Raw genomic sequence first — 16509 nt, 5'->3', positions numbered from 1 at the left:
ATCCCTCAGCAAACCTATGATGGATGTCATTTCGGAGGCGAGAAGACCTAGTACTAGAAAATCTTATGCTGACAAATGGAAAAGATTCTGTGCCTGGAATCTATCTCAAGGGGATAAACACAGCAGTGCCCAACATTCCTCAGATTTTGCAATACTTAACTGAGATGCTTCACAAGGTCCTGTCCTTCTCTTCCATAAAAATCCATGCCTCAGCCATTTCAGCTCATTACAACAAAGAACCTCTCCTATTCTCTCATCCTCTGCTAAAGCAGTATCTCAGAGGGGCCAAAACCTTAAGACCACCCAGGAGAGCTCCAACCCCTACCTGGGACCTTAATTTTGTATTGGAGAAACTCACTCTCCCTCCTTTCGAGCCAGCTGCTACTACAGACTTAAAATTTCTCTCCTGGAAAACAGCTTTCCTTTTAGCAGTCACTTCAGCTAGAAGGATTTCCGAATTACAGGCTCTTATGGCAGTGGAGCATTTCATCATTTTTCATGCGGACAGGTTATCTCTCAGGACCAACCCATCCTTCATGCCTAAGGTGGTATCCAGTGTGGCTCTTAATCGGACCATTCATTTGCCAACTTTCTTTCCAAATCCACAGAACAAGGGGGAGCGGATTCTGCATTCATTGGATGTACACAGACAACTTAGATTTTACTTAAACAGGACTAAATCTCAAAGAAAATCTGAATAACTGCTGGTAGCATTTGCTGCAGGGGCAGTGGGAAAGGCCATTTCAAAGCAAACCATTTCCAAATGGGTAAGCCATTGTATTTGTTTGTGCTATATGCACCATGGAAAAACTATCCCCCAGGGGATCAGATCCCATTCCACCAGGGCTGCATCTGCTTCTACAACCTTTCTCAGGGGTGTTCCTACCAGGGACATTCTAGAAGCTGCTACCTGGAGCTCAGTTCATACTTTCACCAAACATTACCATTTACCACTTTTCTCTAGATCCAGAGATGGCTTTGCCACTGCTGTCCTGCAGGGCCTTATAGCTGGTCCTAATGCTATATAATACCCTCCACCCAACCATAGCTTTGGGAATCTACCCAAATGTAATGACTGCAACAGTGAAACACGAAGAACATAGTACAGTTGTGTACACTTACCATAAATGTAGATGTTCGAGTGTATTCACTGTTGCTGTCCTGGTTACCCTCTCTCCAGCCCCCTATTTTTTTTTGGCTATACCTCTACTTTCTTTTACTATGCTTAAAAGCCCTTTTGGTGTATTTGCTTTTGGTTGGAGGTATATTTTTTGTGTTTTTAATTTTATTTGCTCCCCATTTGGGGGACATCTGACATCTGGGGCAAGAAAAACTGATGTAATGCTGTCGGCTGCATGTTTTATACCAGTGACGACCTGACGTTGTGGAAGAAGGGACAGCAACTGACGCAGCACCCAAGACTTTGTTAATCAGGCCGACTGAGGGCAACCTGCCAGTAGATTACCCAAATGTAATGACTGCAACAGTGAATACACTCTAACATCTACATTTATGGTAAGTGTAGACAACTGCACTTTACTCTGTACCCTAGATGTCTCCGCATTGTATACCAACATTCCCCATTGGACGGGCCTGGAAGCATTAGAATATTGGTTATACATGTCAGAATTGTACCCACCCGGCTTTAATACCTTTTTAATTTGCCTTGCTGAACACGTTCTAACCAAGAACGTATTCTACTATCAGAATAAATATTTTTTGCAAATTCAAGGCACGTTTATGGGAGCTTCTTTTGCTCCCATATATGTTGATCTCTTCATGGCCCACCTTGAGGAACAATTCATCTATGATAACACACACAGTTTATAGCTAGATGAGATTGACATCTGGAGAGGATGTCTAGATGACTGCTGGTTAGTATGGAGATCTGATTCTGATTATTTCATGGAGTTTGTTGGGTACTTAAATGATAACAAATGGGGGGTATACAATTCACAGTCAATTACAACACCAACAGTATCACCTTTTTAGATGTTCTAGTAACTAGGCATAGTGATCATACATTGGCATTGGAGGTGTACCGTAAATATCCCCTATACAACTCCCTTCTCCATGCTTCCAGCTTTCATCCTCTACACACATGCAGAAATATTCCCAAATCGCAATTCTTATATATGAAACAAATATGCTCAAATGATGCTACCTATGAGGTTTATAAGGGGGATTTAAACCATGAGATTTCAGAATAGAGGCTACAAAATGGGGAATATTTGAGAGGCCAGACATTGGGTGACTAATTGTGATGGGGAAGGATCTTTTGAGATATACGGACAAGACACTGGATAAGGAACCCATCATTCGTTTGGTCACCACCTAGGAAGGAACACTGATGTTTTGCTTAACAGTGTTCGCAGACACTGGAATATCCTTCTAGCGGATGCCAAACTTTCTGATTTTTTTGGATGACCGATATCATTTTTCTTTTAGAAGAGGCAAGAATCTGGGATCATTTGTGAGCTACTATAAACATGGATGGAGATGTAAGGGTGATTCCATCCAAACTATTCTTATGGGGGAGCAGCTTAAAGGATGTTTTCCTTGTGGTTATTGTACCCACTGCAGAAATGTTATGGAAACAAGCCAGTTTAGTAGTAAAAATACTGGTCAAGTATTTGCTATTTCTTTCTACGCAAATTGCCAGATGGGCTGGGTGATCTATTTGGCTATGTGTACTTGTTTTGAGTTTTATGTGGGACAAACATCCAGACCACTTAAATTCAGAATTTCTGAACATTACAGTGATAACAGACTCAAAAAAATTACCAGTGCTTTATATAAGCACTATCAGGTACAAAAGAATGCATATTTTAATTTTTCTGTGATAGAATCACTGGTAACAGGTCAAGTAAAGCAGGATGGCATCAAATTTTGAACAGTAAAGAAAATAGTGGTTGTATTTCAAAATAGACCAAGGTCTTATTCTCTATTGCACTGATGAAGGCTATATAAAATTTACAACCGAAACTAGACTGTTTTGTCTCTTTTTTTTTTTACTTGCTTTTGAGCTAGTTTGGATTAAATATTGAATGCTATAGTCTGCTGGCTTCCCTGTGTTTTGTACTGCTCTGTCTTTTCTGCCTAGGCCGAGAACACGACCATACCAAGTGTAGCATTTGTCAGCTCTTTGCCCTAAAACCCTTAAAAGCCATCTAGCTGCTTTGAATCTTTACCTTGAGAACCAAAATCTTAAATGCCTTACTGCTCATATGGACCCGATGTTGGAACCCTCAAGACCACCCAGTCAAGAAGGCCAAAAAGAGCAGGCCTGAAGCGACTGCTGTGCCCTCCACTCCAGCCGTACCTCTCGAGCCAGTGAAGGCTTGGAGCCTGAGATGGAGTCCTTGGTGCTTCCTCCAGCAGAAGTCCTGGAGGAAATTGTTACCCGAGGTCACGTCCTGGAGGGAAACTTGGGCGTCTGTCAGCCGCCAAAGGGGAACCTAAGCTCATTATTTCAGAGAGACCGCGAGGGGTTTCCCAGATTATAGTCCATGAGGTTATAGACTCAGACATTGTGGAGTGCAGGCCGGCGTCAGGACCTCCTACCCTGCTCTTTTTTTCAACCATCTCCTCTGGATGCTCATAGGAGGAGAAAACAGAAGTTTAAGCACGTTTCCCAGCTGCAGCCTTCTCCAAACATTGAACAGCCCCCGGGTTGGCAGACCTTTACCCAAGGCCTGCTCAATGCTTTCATGGCCTTGCGTCAGGGCCCTACCCCTACTGAAGCCCCTACAGCCTCTATTTCCAAGGGGACAATCCCTGACAACCCTTCTGCTGGTGAGGATTCTTCAGAGGACGAGGATCTCACTCACCTACTCCTCACAAATGGCTTCTGTCCTGGGATATGCCTCCCAAGAGGAGTCCAATGGCACAGATTCCCCAGATGAGGATCTCACCTTTGGTGAGACCATCACTAAGATGCAAGATTTCCTTTAAATGGGATAGCAGCCAAGTCACCGAGACTCAAAAAAGATATGAGTTACTCCAGTTGGGAGTTTCCTAGCCCTTTTGCTGTGCCCCCTGTACACCCTGCCTTTCTGGATGCTTTCATGGCTGCTTCCAAAAAACCTGACTTTCAGCCCCCCGCACCCAAGTGTCCAGAGATGAGAGCAGGATGATGAAACGCCTGGGGAAGAAGGCTTACACTTCTGTCACCCTGGCGGTTAGAGCTGTCAGTTACCAGGCGCATGTGGCTAAATATACCCTGGTCCTCATGGCAGATATAACTAAGCAATTGGAATAACTCCCAGATTCTCCTGCTAAGGCCAAGATCTCTTCCCTCCTTAGCTTTTGCTCCCAGGTCACTAAACATTCTATCAAGTGCAGTTATGATGGTGTAGAAGTCTCTGCTAGGGCTGCTGCCTCAGGATCTGTCATCAGGAGATGCTCATGGCTGAGACTGCAGCCTCTTCCTAATGATATTAAATCCAAACTCCTGGATGTGCCTCTGGGCAACAGTCACCTGTTTGGTGCAGCAGCTGCTGCGCTTTTCAAAGCCCTGCAAACCAAAGGGAAGGAACTCAAACATATTTTTGTTTCTCCAGTACCTCGTTTCCAGAGGAATTACCCTACAAAACCCTCTTTTGTGAGAATTTCTGGCAGGAGATCTCAGGCAAAACCCAAAAAGGAAATATAGGAAACAGACTCCTCTCAGGCCTGCCTCAGTCACCCCTCCCTCTAGCCCTTTCAAGGAAAACCTGGTAGTCTGCGACTACCAAGCTCCTCCATCCAACACCCCCCCATCCATGCGCCTAGCCCTCTCCCTCCCCACTTGGAAGCAGGTTACCAAAGACTCATTTGGTCCTGTCAATCATAAAACATGTATACTTCATGTCTTGGGAGGCTAGTCCCACCCTCAAAAGACATTCCTCAGCCACCCTGATACCAAATATCCCTCTTCCATCCAATCCTGCAGGAACTCCTTGCTCAAAGAACCATTCAGGAGGTTCCCACCTTGGCAAGTGGAAGAGGTTTTTATTCAAGACTCTTTCTGATCCCTAGAAAGGAAACCCCTGGAGACCTATCCTGCACCTCTCTCACCTCAGCATCTTCCTCGAGAGTTCCCTCCTTCAGGATGCTCTCTCTCCCTTCCCTCCTACCCCTGAATCTTTCTCAGGCCTTTTTAGTGTCCTTTGACATAAGACTCCTACTTACACATTCCCATTCACCCACTCTTCAGGAAGTACCTCCACTTCTCAGTGGACTCTGCACACTATCAGTTCTGTGCCTTACCCTTTGGACTTTCTACAGCACCAAGGGTATTTACCAAATGTTTGGCCCCAGTGGTGGCTTTCACCAGAACAAAGGGAATACAGCTTTTCCATTACTTAGACTACATTCTAATCCAGGCTTCTTCAAGCCTTGCAGCGCTGCAACACCCAAGCTTCACCATATCCCTGCTTTCAGATCTACGATTTACCATAAACCTCAAAAAATCCTCCCTGTTATCTTCCAAAGATCAGGTGTTCCTCGGGTGTCGAATTCTGACCAGGGAAATGATGACTTGCTTACTTCCAGACACGATTGTGATGCTGACATCTTATTTCGAGGGAATTCTTCCCCTCAAAGTCATTTCATCCAGGGAATTACTTAGGATCCTAGGGTTCATGGACTCAACTATCCCCATGGTCCCCCTGGCGAGGCTCCACATGAGGAAGTTTTAGTGGTATCTAATTTCAGTCTTGAAGCAACACTTGCATCCACTGGAATTCACGCTTCCTATGCTGCCGTGCCTGACCAGGGAACTTTCTCCCAGATCCTGAAGAATCCTGGGCTGCTCCTACATCCCATACCTCCCAACCAGGATCTTTTCGCGGATTCCTCCAACACTGGCTGGGGCGCAACCCTAGGATATTGGAGAGTGAAGAACACATGGACCCACTCCCAAAAGGAGCACATCCGTACCAAGGAAATGAGAGCCTTGATATTGGCCTTAGAAATTTTCCAGGATTATCTTTTACCAGGCACTCTGAGGTAGTACACAGACAATACAACTGTGCTGTGGTACATTAACAAATGGGGGGGGAGACAAAGTCCTACCTCTTGTGCAGACTAGCATTGCAGGCTTAGGAAATTGCCCTGGGGAAACTGATTCTTCTCCAAGCAGTTTAAATCCCCTCTGCAGAAAATGTGATGGCAGATTCTTTGAGCAGGACCATGACCCTGTCTCACGAATGGATGCTGAACATGGACGCGTTTCTGGACCAGGTCTATCAGTGGGGTATTCCAGATGTGGATCTCTTCGCCTCCCCCATGAACAGACCACTTCAAACCTTCTGCTCCAGGGTACCTCACCCAGAAGCTTGGAAGGTGAATGCTCTTTCATTTTCCTGGAAGGGGATGTACTCCTATGTATTCCCCCTTCCCTCTATACAAAGAATCCTGCTGAAAATTCCAAAGGAACAGCCTCAAATCTTGCTGGTGACTCTCTACTGGCCAAGGCAGCTCTGGTTCCCTCTTCTATTCCATCTATCCAAGGGCAATCACAAGTTACCCCACCAGATGGACCTACTCGCACAGGATAAGGGAACATTCCTACACCCCCAACTGTCCACCTTGAACCCCACACTGTGGGTGATAGGGCGCTGATTCCCTTTGGACACCTATACTCAGAGGACATGATCCAGGTTCTGCAGGAGGCCAGAAAACCGAATACTAAAAAATCCTACCTATCAAAATGGAAGAGATTTTCATTGTGGTGTCTAAAAAAATAACCTACAATCACTGAGAGTAGTGCCTCCAGTGGTCTTTGCTTATCTGTGTTACCTTATGAAGTCTGGATTATCTTATTCCTCCATTAAAATACATCTGTTTGACATCTCTGCATGTCTGCCTTTAGTACCTCCTTTGGCTTCCAGGTTAGAAGTCAAACTTTTTCTGAGAGGAACACTACATCTGAGACCTCCAAGGAAACCTATTCCCCCCTCCCGGGACCTTAACTTTGTACTGACAAAATTGACCTTTGGAGAAGTTCACCTTTCGAGCCAGCCAAAGACAGCTCCCTCCAACACTGCACCTGGAAGACTGTCCTCCTCGTGGCCATCTCATCAGTCAGAAGAGTCTTGGAACTCCAGGCCCTTACGACAGACACCCCCCCCTTCACTGTCTTCCACAAGGACAGGGTATGCTTGTGCAATAACCCGTCCTTTATGCCCAAAGTGGTCAATGAACTGTCTTTAAACCAAACCATAAATCTGCCAACCTTTTTCCCCTCTGTCCAGAACAAGGCAGAGAGGATACTTCATTCCCTAGACGTTCATAGATGGCTCAGGTATTTTTCCAAAACCAAATCCCTTCGCAAATCTGACAGGCTCTTTGTCTCCTACCACCCAAGAGCCCTGGGTCAACCTGTTTCCAAGCAAACCATATCTTCTCGGATATCTAAAACTATTTCATGCTGTTACAGTACTCATGGTAAGTCTCTGTCAGTCCCTGTTAGGGCTCACTCTAACAGAGCAGTGTCCTCCACTGGAGCTTTCCTTAAGGGACTAGTTAAGGCTGCTATTGTTGAAGCAGCTACATGGTCCTCTGTTCACACTTTCACTAGGCACTGTGAGTTGGACTTGGTTTCTCGGGCTAGGGCAGGATTTGCCAGAGCCATCCTCAACGGGTTTGTAGAAAGTGCTTCTGATCTGCCTCCCCTTCCATAGGACAGGAGCTTTTGCACTCTCCCTGATGTCATGAATACAGCAGCATATAAGTTTATAGGTATGTACTAAGATAATGGCTGTGGAGCCTTTACAAGCCTAGCCCATAGGATTACCCTGGCATCATGCCACCCGACCTTAGTTCCCAGTGCCTCTGTCGAGTCGAGCCACTGGAGTGATCTCCGGGGTGAATTTTCTATTTCCCATCCACTCATCAATATTTCTGTTGGAGGCCCGGTGAGGTGGGCTGTTTGACATGTATGAGAAGTCTATTCCATAGCATGGGCAGTCTCCGGGTTATGAACCTGTCTCTCCAGCACATTGTGTTGATTGTGGTAGAGGTTGAGGTCTCTGGAGCGGATCTATGTTATATAAGCGAATGCACTAAATTACGAACGCTACATAATCTACCCACTAACACTGAAAAAACAAAATGTTGAACAAACAGATCAGTGATTTTTTTTCGCTGCTCCATTAAAAAAAAAAAAAACGCACACAAAATAACGTGGGGGGGGGGCTGTGCCCCCCACACACCCCTACTTAAATATACCAACTCCAAGATTGCACCACAGTGGAGGAAATGGCAAAGTTTCAAAAACGGCCCAGTGATTTTTTTTTTCTAGGAAAAAAAATCGCTGTTATGTGCTTTCAGGATTTTGTCATTTTGCATATGTCAGTTCAATTAAGCAGTGTTCGCTGACTTAATATGGACCCCTCTGGAGTGTGTGGTGCGGAGGGATTGGGATTTCTTTAGATGTAGCATTTCTAACAGAGCTATAACAAATGGACGTGAGAGTTGACAGGAGCAAACTCCCTAATTTCGTGAATACAGCAGCATATAGAAGAGAAGGACGTCTAAGGTTATGGTAAGTTCTTACACAGCAATACTTCCTTTCTCTTTCTCATTAAATGTTATAACTGCCTTTTTATTTTTTTCCCCTCCCCTGTACTTGACTAATGTGTTAAAAATAAAATAGTATTTTTGTTTACAGTAATCCTTTCAACACAGGCCTAGTGTTTCTTTGGCATTCTTGAACTTCTCTTTTCTCCTTATGCTACCTTTTTATAGGTACTTTCTTACCATTGTCTGTAGTTGTGCTGTTTATTAATGTTGTTGGTAGTTTCTATTATTATTTCTGTTTCTTATTTCTTTTCTAGGTATCTGCAATGTCTGATAAGCTGACCAGATTTAAAAGATGCACCTCCTTTGGGCAGAAGATCCCAAACTCCGATGCCCACCAGGAGTGTGTATATTGTTTGGGCTCTACCCAAATTGTGTGGGTTTCACACACCTTGCTTTGGTTGAACACCACAACTAGTTAGTCCACTAGGATTTGTTAATGTCTACTAGTGCATCTTCTGCTGGAGCTTCCTCCTTCCAAGAGGCCTCCTGAGACTGCCAAGGAGAATTAATCAACCAAGGCCAAAGAGTGTGGGAAACAATCGATGTGATGTTGTCCTATCTCGCCTTCATTCTTAATTGGTTGAGTTCAAAACTGATCCCCTGTTCCGAGTTGGCCTTGTACAAAAGCTCGAGGACTTCCACTAGCTCATGCCTGTATCCCTATCTCATCATGCCCTAGGAAAGCTCCCCAGATCTCGTTTGCTGCTAAACAAGATCTGGTGCTTCCATACTGGCTCTGGCTAAGTGGGAAAATTCTTTTACTTATTATAGTTGTCTTTGCCTTTCAAAATCTAGGTATTAGAGTTTTATTAGATATTCAGTTTAGAGTGTTCACTGTTCGTGGATTTTTGCCATTTTGGCCATCGTTTTTACCACTAGGCCTTTAGTTTCCCTCCCTTATCCTGGCTTAAGTTTACAGTTTCAAGCCTCCATTTTTAGTTAGAGGGCTTCCTTTGGTATATTTTACATAAAGTACAAGTTCATTTGAGTTAGAGAGTCTTGTAAAGTGAATAACTTACTTCTGTTTCCCCCCTTCTAACTTAAAGCATCAGCTTGTTTGAGTTAGAGGGCTACCTTGTTTCTCCCCTCCCCCTTGTAATTAGGCAGCATCGTTTAAGTTAGAGAACTGCCACCCCTCTCCCCCTTTTCTGCTGTAATCGTTAAGGTTGTTTGGTGTTCCTGTTAAAAAAAAAAAATATATATATATATATATATATATATATAATATTGCAGTGCTAGCATTGGCTTTATCGCTGTAGTGTTAAGCAGTTATTGACTGTTGTATACTAAACATGTCTAAGGAACATTAGAAAACTAGACTCCCTGGGTTCAAAAAGAGTGGAAAGTGTAGCCAGAAAATGTCTGTCACTGATGGTCACACTATTTGTGTATGCAGCCTTGGAGCAGTTCATTTACAAGAGTCTTGTGCAGTCTGCCACTCATTCAGCCATAAACTGCTGTTTGAGAGGAAAAATAAACTTATTGTGAGAGGTTTACTGAAGACCCCCTTCTCAGAAGTGCTTGAAGAAGGTCAGGGCACTTCAAAATTGGCCGAGTCTCCTTCCTCAAAATACGAAATTGATGAAAGTTGCATCTCCGGAACAGAAAACTGCTGGGCCAGAAAAATCTCCATCTGCTCCTTCTGTGTCTGTGCTGATGGAGTTTATGGAGCCAGTTCCCAGAATTGGAGCTGCTTTCTCCAACCTTGATCTCCTCTGCTGCAACCAGCTAGATGTTCTTCATCCCACATTGCTGCAGTCCTAACTATTGGGGTAGTCCGCTGTCCAGTCGGTACTAATGCGCATGACCGACGCCATATCCTCAGTCTTTGCCGCATGGTCCGATGCAGAAGCAGTTTTGTGCAGGTTGGCGTTCTGGAATTTTCTGAAGTCGGAGTTTCAGACCGAATCAAAGTTGGCTGAACATTTTGTTTTTTCTTGCCTCAGTATTTAACCGGATGTCAGAAAAAGTGAATAACTGTATTTCTTGTGGGAAACAGATACCTCATAGGGATTACCATACCTTGTGTATACCTTGTTTAGGGCCTGAGTTGTTGGATGCCGCCTTGTGCTAGATTTAACAAACGCACTATTAAGAGAGGTTAGACTGTGCCAGGTTAGTGTTTGGGAAGCATTATAAAATGCCGGTTGATGAACCGCAGTCCCGGACGTCGGTTCTTTAGAAGGCTCAGTGGAGCCAGAGGTTTTGCCAGGAGTTTCTTTGGAGTCTCAGGCAGAGACTTTACTGTTGCAGGATGTGCCTTCTCAGGAGGTAGGCCAGGCTGAGGGGCTTCTCAGGTAACTGTTCTTCCCTCTCTTCCCAAGGTAGTTAGTGCCTCTCCTTCTGTTTCCAAGACTTCTTTGAGAGGTAGGCCAAGTCTAGCTTCAGTGGGGCTTCTCCTAGCACTTCAGGTTCTGTGCCTAAGAAACATATGCTTAAAATGGCAGAAGATTTGATTACTCTGATTAGAGGTTCTATGCCCCTCCTGATAAGAGGCCTAGGGTGGAACCTGAGTTTGAGAGTTTTGAACAGTGTTCAGAGGCTTCTGAGTCTTCTGGGAAGACTTGCAGGAGTATCCTCCTTATTCTGATTCTGATGTGGATGATTCCACTCCTACAGCTTCTCCTCCGGAGATTTCTCATTTTCAGAGACTCTGCATTCCATGAGGGAGCACTTTAAATGGGAAGGCCAAGATTACTCTGATTCCAGGAAAAGGCTTAGGGAATTCTTGTTTTACCCCAGCATAGGCCCTTAGCTATACCTCCTGTGTTGAATGTGGTGGAAGATGTTTTGCAGAGGCTTCCTGAACCCTGATTCTTTGCCTCCTGCTCCTGTTAAACCTGATAGGTACTATAGGGTGCCTGAAGCTCATAAGTATCTTTTAAGAGTCCTAGGGCAGACCCGAAACTGTTTCTCAGGGACCTAAAGGTGTTAAGGCCTCTGTTGTTAAAAACCCTGTTCCTACTGATAAAGAGGCAAGGGCTTTGGATAGATGGGGAAAGAAAGTGTATACTTCTTCCACTTTAGCCATGAGGTGAATTGTCAGTTTCACATGCTAAAATATCAAAATTATCTCCTTTCACAATTGAAATCTAAGGTGGATGCTTTGGCGGAAGGTATTGAGTGTAAAGAGTTGCTGGATTTAGTTCATGTGTCTGAACAAGTGGGTAAGCATTCTTTGCAATGTGGTTTTGATGCTGTACAGGCCTCCTCGAGGGTGGCTGCCACTAGTTCTGTTCTTGCATGCCTGGTTGAGGGATCAGAATTTAGCTGAGCATGTTAAGACAAGGATTTTGGATGCTCCTTTACAGTCTGATGTGTTGTTTGGTTCGCCTGTGGAAACAGTTTTAAAGAAAATGGAGGACAAAGCTAAGTCTATGCAAACTGTTAAAGATTTTTGCATTTAGTAGAAATTGGCCTACTAAGGGATGGACATATCCTGCTTATGATTCCCAGTCTAGGGGTAGGTCTAGACGTGGTAGGGGCAGAGCTCAAGGTTCTTTTAGGCCTAGAACAGGGAGTTCACCTGCTCAGACTTCTGGTGAGGGCAGGGGTCAGTCCTTAACAGATCCAATGATTTTCAGCTGCCAGTAGATTCTCGACTGGCAGCTCCTTTGGGAGGAAGACTGTCTCTTTTCAAAGAAAATTGGGATTTAATTACTCAAGACAGATGGGTGCTGGATATCATTCACCACGGTTACAGGTTTTATTTCCATACATTACCCCTTTCAAAGGCATGCCAGACGTTCCTCCTCCACAAAGGAAAGAGGCTCACAAGCAAATTTCTCTGTTACTCCAAATAGGGGCCATTCAGCCAGTCCCTGTATCAGAAAGGGGCCTAGGATTTTATTCTCGCCTGTTCCTAGTACCAAAGAAGGGGAACACGTGGAGACCAATTTTGGATTTATCTATCCTCAACACTTATCTAGACATTCCCAAGTTCAAGATGTTGACGTTACAACAGCTTTTACCTCTGCTGGGCAAAGATCACTGGATGGTAACTTTAGATCTCAAGGAAGCTTACCTTCATGTGCCTATAAGACTAAGTTGCAGGAAGTATCTGCGCTGGAAATTCTCATTATCAGTTCTCTGCATTGCCCTTTGGCTTATCTACTGTGCCCAGAGTATTCACAAAGGTTCTGGCTCCAGTGATAGCTTACTTCAGGCTAAAAGGAATTCAAATCTATCCTTACTTGGACGACTGCCTGATTCTGGCTCAAGAAAAAGAAGACCTTCTACAGCATCTGGAATATGTTATAGCAGTGCTAAGATGCCTAGGGTATTCTGTGAACGAAATAAAGTCCAGTCTAGTACCCTCTCAAGACATGTGCTTTCTGGGTGTGAGACTGAATACAGCAGCCCAGATGGCCTTTTAACCCGGACAAACAAAAGAGTCTATCACTTTACTTCCATCAACTATCTCATCAGTCCGTGCTGACTGCAAGGACAGTCCTTCAAGCATTAGGGTTCATGGCATCTTGTATTCTGGTGCTTCCCAATGCCAAACTGCATATGAGGAAGCTACAATGGTATCTCAAAATGTATGGACACAGCACTGCCAGGATTTGGACACTGTCATTCAAATAATACCTTGCCTTCAAAAGAATTTTTGTGGTGGGCTCAGGAATGTCACCTAAACAAGGGACTCTCTGTGACCTGGCCAGAGTCAGATTTTAACGACAGATGCCTCGGACATTGCTTGGGGAGCTCATCTAAATGGAAAGTGGATACAAGACAAGTGGCCTGCCAGACTACAGCATCTACATATCAACATGAAGGAGATGTTAGCAGTCCAGTTTGCATTAATGGCTTTCAAGAAGTTACTTCTTCCAGGGCAGGTGTTGATTCTAACAGACAACACAACTGTCATGTGGTTCATCAACAAACAAGGGGAACACATTCTTATCCTCTATGCAGGCAAGCAATGATTTTATGGGAGACTGCGCTCAGCTTGCAACTAACTCTTCAGGCAAGGTTTCTGCCGGGAGCACAGAACTCCTTAGCAGATGTGTTAAGCAGACAAATCATGGATCCCGAAACTGGATCTTCATGTATTTCAGACATTGACAGTGTCATGGGGAACTCCAGACATAGATCTGTTCGCTTCTCCACTAAACCACCAGCTGCCAAAGTTTTGCACAAAGGGGTTTCATCACACAGCTTGGAAAGTGGATGCTCTTTCTTTCAGTTGGAAAAATCTTCATGTGTATGCCTTTCCACCTCTGCCTCTTCTTCCAAAGGTGCTCTTAAAGGTCAGACAAGACAAGCCAAGGATGATTTTAATAGCTCCGGATTGGCCTCGGCAACACTGGTACCCACTACTAAGGAGTCTGGTAAGGAAGCCTCCATGGCCCTTACCTTTGATTCCACATCTGTTATCTCAGCAGGACGGTCATCTGCTCAATGTCAAGCTTCACTCTCTTCATCTAACAGCCTGGCATATTCTGTGTTGAAACACAGCAGGTCTCAACTTCCTCAACAAGGTTTAAATGTGATTATGGAAGCTAGAAGACCTAGTACAAGGAAAGTGTAAAATGGAAGAGATTTTTATTTTGGAGTACAGCAAAGAATTTGGAGATTTCTGAGCCTAATTTGAGTGTGGCTCTTCAATATCTTACTGAGTTATTGGACAAAGGTTTGTCCTTCTCTTCCATTAAGATTCATGCTGCAGCAATTTCAGCTCACTATGATTGTGACCCACCTTTGTTTTCGCATCCTTTGTTCAAGCAGTTTCTTAGAGGGGCAAAGAATATAAGACCCCCCGAGAGCTCCTACTCCTGCTTGGGATCTCAATTTTGTGTTGGAAAAACTTACTCTACAACCTTTTGAGCCTGCTACTGCTGAATTGAAATACTTGTCATGGAAGACTGCTTTTCTGTTGGCTATTACTTCTGCAAGAAGGGTGTCTGAGTTGCAGGCCCTTATGGCAGTAGAGCCCTTATTGATTTTCCATAAGGATAGGGTATCATTACGTACTAATCCTTCCTTTATGCCTAAAGTGGTTTCTAGTGTGGCTTTAAACCAAACTATTCATTTGCCTACTTTTTATGCAGACCCCCAAAATAAAGGGGAAAAGATTTTGCACACTTTAGATGTACACAGGCAATTGCGTTATTATTTAAGCAGGACTAAGGATTTTAGGCAGTCTCAGCAGTTGTTTGTTTCTTTTGCTTTGAGTTCACAGGGCAAGCCTGTGTCAAAACAAACTATTTCTAGGTGGATTGGGTTTTGCATTGCATTTTGTTATTCCCATCATGGCAAGGAGATTCCAGCTGGGATTAGGCCTCATTCCACTAGGGCTACTGCCACTTCAACAGCATTTCTAAGGGGGGTGGCAACTAAGGATATTTTGGAGGCAGCTACTTGGAGTTCAGTGCATACTTTCTCTAAGCATTATCACCTTCCTCTCTACTCTAAGTCTAGGGCTGGTTTTGCCACTGCTATTTTGCAAGGCATGTTGTCAGCTCCTGCTTCTTTATGATTTGCCAGCCTCCCTTACCTCTGCTTTGGGATTCTACCCAATAGTTAGGACTGCAGCAATGTGGGATGAAGAACATAGTACAGTTTTGTACCTACCATAAATGTAGATGTTCGAGGATCCACATTGCTGCAGTCCAATCTCCCTCCTTCCCTCTGTGTTTAGGGGTGGTTGTGTAGGTGAGGTTATATGCTGATAATTTTGTATATATTGTACATATTTTTGGTGCAGGTATATTGGGCCTTGTTTTTTTAGGGTCTTCTGACATCTGGGGCAAGAAAAGACTGAGGATATGACGTCGGTCATGCGCATTAGTACCCTGACGTACTGACGTCAGTCTAATGCGCCCTGACCGACGTCAGCCGTATACTTTGGTATTCGGGCCGACTGGACAGCGGACTACCCCAATAGTTAGGACTGCAGCAATGTGGATCCTCGAACATCTACATTTATGGTAGGTACAAAACTGTACTATCTCCAGCTCCCTCCTCTCTATCCTCTAGGAGCCGTTCTAATCATGTGGATCGTGTGGTGTGGAGGCTTTTAAGGACACAGGCACTTGCCAAACTGCTATCTGCTCCAACCCAGAGGGATTCGGAACCAACCAAGACTATCACTTCGACATCGATTCCTCCTCGGAGCCGACCTGGGACCTCGGAGCTGGAATGTCTGGAACCGATTGTAGTGTAACTGTCTGTGCAAAGACCTCTATCCCAAGATCATCAGGCCCAACTGCTCAGATATCCTCAGTTCCTTCTGAACTCGAGGAGTCTAGGGGCTGACTCCCTGGTTGGGTCCAGGGAGGAGAGTCTGATCGGGCACTTATAGGATCCGAACCTGCCTCTCGGGGCTTTGGAGCGGCTCGGCTCCTACATTGGCCTCTGAGCCCCAACCCCCTTGGTTCCAGGGATGCATTCTGGCTCTTCGGAGTCGGAGGTGTCCTCAGATCAGGAGTGGGGGGCTTTTGAGGTGATTAGAGTGCTGTCTCCACAGACTGCTACACTCTCTGGTTCTGACATTCTTCCCCCAAAGATACCGGCGTCTGTCTCAGCACCACACCATCCACAGACATGCGGAGACCCTAGGCCTCAGGATGTCCCATTGGATTAACCCTTTTCTTACAAGATCTCTCTAGAATACCCTTCTGAAGAGGTCCCTCATAAGAGACTTTGCAAGAGGAGGCATTTAGGCTCCCCAGAGGAGTCCGTCACTTCTGATACAGACCTTGTTGAGTCAGAAGGGTCCCCACAGTCGTTCTCTGAGGATGTCTCCTTTGCTGACATTCTGGAAATTCTTAAACAGAGATGTGACTGGAAGTTCATCAACCCTTTTGAGGAGTCTGTATACCTGAAGGCCTTTTGGTCTTACCCTTCTGCCACTTGGGTGTCTCCACCTTTCAACGAGCTCATGGAATTAGTCAAAAGGCGTTGGAATCTCCAGACTCAGTGGAACCTGTTCCTCAG

At 44.7% G+C, this 16509-nt stretch overlaps 1 long non-coding RNA gene across 1 annotated transcript in view; it reads left to right on the top strand.

Annotated features, from left to right (window-relative positions):
• The window catches only part of LOC122817626, a 90069-nt gene that overhangs the window by 57001 nt on the left and 16559 nt on the right, over window positions 1-16509 (top strand). The gene's annotated exons all lie outside the window — the stretch shown is intronic.

Source organism: Protopterus annectens, chromosome 13.part0 (assembly GCF_019279795.1).
Source record: "Protopterus annectens isolate FY-2018-M chromosome 13.part0, PAN1.0, whole genome shotgun sequence".
Taxonomy (NCBI): Eukaryota; Metazoa; Chordata; order Ceratodontiformes; family Protopteridae; genus Protopterus; species Protopterus annectens.
Note: the sequence above shows the minus strand (reverse complement) of the source record. Positions and strands in the feature narration are given on the sequence as shown.